Below are 6,000 nucleotides of genomic sequence, written 5' to 3' on the forward strand. Positions count from 1 at the left end.
CCCCACTCACAATTCTGCTGAACTAGGTTAACAACACTGAACTCCTCCTAAGGGCTACATAGCTCTCTCTCCGAGATGAGACACCCGGAAGTTCCATCTGACTAAAGTTGCAGGTGCTTCCTAGGTAAGGGGGTGGAGATTGTTAGCTCAGAAAAGGTGGTTGCAACTGCCTCAGGCAGGATTAAAACCAGTGCCTAAAACTGAGAAGATTCCTAGAAGGATTCAGTGCCCAGAGACCAAGCAAAAAGAGGGTACTAAGGCCAACCAGAGGGTAAAATACAAAGTAGCTACATGTGCCTTCCCAGTCTCAATCTTTCTCCTCCCCAAGGACTGCCTTCTATCCCAAGGTTCATTGAGTTCTTTTGTGTAAGAAAAGTCATTAGTGTAAGCCAAAGGAATGAATCTCTAAGAATGCACATACCTACATTAATGCACATACCTATATTGGAAGTGATAAAATCAGAGGGAGAAATGGCTGATGGCAAACACCTAGCACAGGCAACAGCTCAGGGAGCACGTCTGGCCTGTCCTGGGTGAGGAAATGCTCACCTGTCCTCTGTCATCCTCCAGCCCTGGGTCTGCCTGCCCCTCACTGTCACCATCCTGCCATCTGACAACAATCACTATCTCTTCCACCAGCCCAGCACTCCTGAGATAAGACCACCAGGCACACACCTGAAATCCAACAAAATCAGATATATTGCCTCAATGCAGCGAGGGAGGGCATTCCAAAGGAGGTAGAATGATGCTCAGCAGGAGTAAGGCAGGGACACATCTCATGTAAGTTTTGGTGTCCTGCTGTAGGACTTTGAGGAGAGTCTCAAGGAAGTGGGGATCTGTTCTGAATTGATTGCTGTTTCTGACACAGGATTAGTATATATGGAAATTACTAGGGATTGGATGCTGTCATGAAGCTAGGGCAGTTTAGCAATCGGATATCCCCAATAATAGGACCCATTTGAGCAAAGTGGGCCTACAAGCATCATTGCTAAGACAGCAGTAGTCATCACTCAAAAAGGGAGCCTTCATGACATTTTGCAGCTACTGCATGACTTTAGGAGAAACAATGTTTTCTGTTAATGTTGCAGCTGGCCTTATCTGTGTCTGTCCTTCCAGCTTGATTAACAGCAGGGTTGCTTTTTATGTCTTCATTCTGAGCTGATTTTTCACTCTTCAGTTGGATACAGGTTTTATACTCTTTCACCTACCACCATTGCTTGTAGGACCTTTGGATTGAATGACTCTCTCCACATACATATGTCACCTGATGGTTAAGAGCATATTTCCTAGATTCAGATTGACTGTATTCACACTCCGGTTCCACCACGTGCTTATCTCTGATATCTTGGACAAATTATTTACCATCGCGGTCTCTTAGTTTCCTCATCTGTAAAACAGGAAAAAATAAAAGCTCTTACCTCATAGGGTTGTTGTAAAGATTAACAGAATAAGACACGCAAAGTTCTTAGAACCGCCCTTAGTATTCAATAAGCCTTGGTTCTTTTTCTTATTAATTTTATTTGAAAGATAACCTAATTTCTGATTTAAAATGATGAATTTGCTGTACACATTTTCTCCTCTCCCTTCAAAGATTCCCTCCAAATAATAAACAGGATTAAAATATATCAACTCCAAGCAATGAAGAGACCAGTAAAGAGGTTATCAGCAGACGAGAGATGTCAACAAATGCTTGAAAGGAATGAAACTAATGGAGGAGGGACAATGGATGAACAGAGACCAGAAACCCAAATGAAAAAGAAGATTTAATTTTTAGAAATTAAGAAATATACACATAAATAAATATGTGTATATCCAAATAGATAAATGATAGACTCACTGTATATATACATTGTGTGTGTGTGTGTGTGTGTGTGTGTGTGTATGTGTGTGTATAGGGAGAGAGAGAAAGAGAGTTTAAACTCACTTTAAAGAATAATATGTACTGTTAGAAAATGCCATGAAAACTGGTTGGTCCATCCACCACCAAGCGTAAGATAGAATATTAGCAGATCCTGTGCCATCTTTGTGACTCTCTGGTGGCCCTTCCTGACCACATCTCTCCCTCCTCCTAAGGTAACCACTATCTCAAATTTGGTGTTATTTATTCCCTCGACTTTCTTTATACTCATTCACATATGTAGCTAGCCCTGAACAATGCATTGTTTAGATTTTCTCTATTTTTGATCTTTATATAAATGAAACCACGCTTTGTGTATTATTTTGTGTCGTGTTTTTTCACTCAACATTGTTTATAAATAACAGTTTTATTAAGATGTAATTTACATAACATCAAATTCACCTTTTTGTTTTTTTGTTTGTTTGTTTTTTGAGGTAGAGTCTTGCTTTGTCACCAGGCTGGAGTGCAGTGGTGCGATCTTGGCTCGCTGCAACCTCCGCCTCCTGGGTTGAAGCGATTCTCCTGCCTCAGCCTCCTGAATAGCTGGGACTACAGGCACGCACCACCATACCCAGCTAATTTTTGTATTTTTAGTAGAGACAGGGTTTCACCTTGTTGGCCAGGTCATGATTTCTTGACCTTGTGATCCGCCCGCCTCAGCCTCCCAAAATGCTGGGATTACAGGCATGAGCCACCACCAGCCCCAAATTCACTATTTTAAAGCATACAACTCAATGGTTTTTGGTATATTCACAAAATCGTGCAACCATCACCACCATTTAATTCCAGAATACTTTCATTACCCCAAAATAGAAACTTATTAACAGTCATTCCCTAACTCCCACTCAGCCTAACTCCTGACAACCACTGATCTACTTTCTGGGTCTATGGACTTGCTTATTCTGGACATTTTGCATGCGGTCATGTACCCATATAACAACATTTTGGTCAACAATGGACCACATACACAACATTGGTCCCATAAGATTTTAATGCTGTATTTTTACTACACCTTTTCTATGTTTAGATATACAAATATTTACCATTGTGTTACAGTTGCCTACAGTACTCAGTACAGTAACATGCTGTACAGGTTTGTAGCCTCAGAGTAATAGGCTATACCATGCAACCTAAGTATGTAGTAAGCTATACCATTTAGGTTGTGTAAGTGCACTCTATGATGTTCACATAACGATGAAATTGCCTACGAACACAATTCTTAGAACATATACCCATGGTTAAGCAACATATGACTGTAAATGGAACCATGCAATGTGTAGCTTCTTGTGTCTGGCTTCTTTCACTTGGCTTGTTTTCAAGGTTCAGTCATACTGAGCATGTATCAGTACTTCATTTTTATAGCCAAATAATACTCCATTATGTGGATATACTATATTTTTGTTTATCCATTCTTCAGCTAATGGACATTTGAGTTGTTTTCTCTCTTGAACTATTATGAATAATGCTGCTATGAACATTACAGTCTCTTGCATGAATATATATTTTGATTCCCTTGGAGAATACCTAGAAATAGAATTGCTGGGCCAATTAGTAACTCTATGTGTAACTTTTTGAGGACCTGCCAGACTGTTTTCCAAAGTGGCTACACCATTTTACATTCCCACCAGCAACATAAGAGGGTTCAAATGATGTTTTGAGAGCCACTCATGTGGATGCCTGTGACTATTGTTTACCCATTGAGATCCATTCACGTGGATGCCTATGACTATTGTTTACTCACTGAGATCCATTCACTTGGATGCCTGTGACTATTGTTTACCAATTTTATGTATATACCGCATTTTAAAAATGCATTCCATGATCGATGGACATCAGTTTTTCTCCAGTTTTGGGCTGTTATACACAATGCTTCTGCGAATATTCTTCCACAGGTCATCTGGTATAGAGGATCAAGCACTTCTTTAGGCTGAGCACAGTGGCTCATGCCTGAAATCCCAGCACTTTTGGAGATCTAGGCATGTGGAACGCCTGAGCTCAGGGGTTTGTGACCAGCCCAGGCAACATGTCAAAACCCTGTCTTTACCAAAGTATACAAAAAATATATATATTAGCCAGGCATGGTTGTATGTTCCTGTAGTCCCAGCTATTCGGAGGGGCTGAGGTGAAGGATTGCTTGAGCCTGGGAAGTGAAGGTTGCAGTGAGCCAAGATAGTGCCACTGCACTCCAGCCTGGGTGACAGAGTGAGACCCTATCTCAAAAAAGAAAAAAAAAAAAGAGCTTCTTCAGAGGTGGGATTGCTAGGTTATAAAATAAGCACATTTTAAACTTCCTCAGCGAATGCGGAATTGTTTCTCAAAGTCTCATTCTTAGTCAGTTCTAACCTTAGTGTTTAAGAGTTTTTGTTTCTCTAAATCTCCAACTGGAGACATTATCAAATTTCTTAAAATCTTGGCTAATGTAATAGTATGCAGTATTCTTTCATTGTGGTATTTGTTTGCTTATTTATTTATTTTTACCTGTATTATCTTACTAGAGCTTCAGAAAGCCTCATGAATTAAATAAGGTAGTTACTTCTTTACAACTTTGCAATTGAGGCACGGAGTGTGGTGTTACTATCAAAGGTTAGACAAACAATATTTAGATCTCAGACCAGAATTTGAATCTTCTGATTTTACTATTGTGGTCCTTTCCTTATATTGCCTGTTATCCAAATTACACTCTAATAAGTGGTAAAACCAGAAATATAAGCAAGTCCGTGCAAGGTTTGGATACATTCTTGAATATTTTATACACTTTATTGAAGGAGATAAAGAAATACATTAGCAAGTTTTTAACTTTTATGGCCAGCACTCTGTTCTTCCATCTAGTTAGATATAGCCTCAATAGGATCCTTTTCATGATTTGAATCCCTATACAACAGTAGATTTATACATGATCAATACAGGGTTAAATGGAAATTTGAATATATTCTTTTCATTAACCCTTCCAAAACATACACCAAGCTCCATGTTATCTTCTGCTATATTTTTCTAAACAATTGTTTATTTTAAGGAATTAAGTAGCATTTTAAAGAATTGGGGGTTTTTTATTTTTTATTTTATTTTATTTTTAAATCTGCTTTTTTTTTTTCTTTCCAACTTTTATTTTAGGTTCAGGGGGTATACGTGCAGTTTGTCATGTGAGTAAATTGCATATCAAGGGAGTTTGGCACACAGATTATTTCATCACCCAGATAATAAGCATAGCACCTGATAGGTAGTTTTGGATCCTTGCCTCCCTCCCATGCTGCACCCTCAAGCAGACCCAGGTGTCTATTGTTTGCTTCTTTGTGTCCACATGTACTCTATGTTCAGCTCCCATTTGTCAGTGAGAACATACAGTGTTTGGTTTTCTGTTTCTGCATTAATTTCACTGTGGTTTTTAAACTGGTGTTCTCCTGATTATTCTTTTCACTGACCATCTTTTCCTATGATCCTGGGTCATTTAGGTTTCTTCTTCAGTGAAATGTGAGATGTCTTCTACCAGTCTTCTTCTTGGTTTATTTTTATTTTTCTTATTGATTTGTGGGTATTTTTCTTATACTCTGGATCTAAATCCTTTGTCAGTTGTATGTGTTACAAACGTATTTTCCCAATTTGTGGCTTTTCTTCGCCTTCTCTTCATGGTTACTTTCAGAATCAGTATAAAACTATTCAATGTATTCAAAAATATACAATGTATTAATGTATTAAAATGTATCCATCTTTTCCTTTAGTTTGTGATTTGTGTCTTATCCTTTTAAAGAAATCTTTCTTTGCCTTGAAGCCATAAACTTCTTCCATATTTTCTTCTAAATGTTTAATTTTATTGTCTTTTATATTCGAGTTCTTAATTCATCTGGATTTTTTTTAGCTTATAAACAATAAAATGTACTTCTTACAGCTCTGTGAAGTTCAAGATCAAGATGTCAGCAGATTTAGTGTGGGGTGAGGGCCCATTTCCTTGTTCACAGATGGTCCCTTCTCACTTTGTCCTCACATGATGGAAGGGGCCTGAATTTTGTGTTTGTGTATGGTGTGAATTAGGGACTTAATTTTTTTTTCCTCTGTGGGCAAAAATATCATCAATGTCACCCCTCTCATATACAGTTTCCATCCATATG

This window comes from Pongo abelii, chromosome 1 (assembly GCF_028885655.2).
Source record: "Pongo abelii isolate AG06213 chromosome 1, NHGRI_mPonAbe1-v2.0_pri, whole genome shotgun sequence".
Lineage (NCBI taxonomy): Eukaryota > Metazoa > Chordata > Mammalia > Primates > Hominidae > Pongo > Pongo abelii.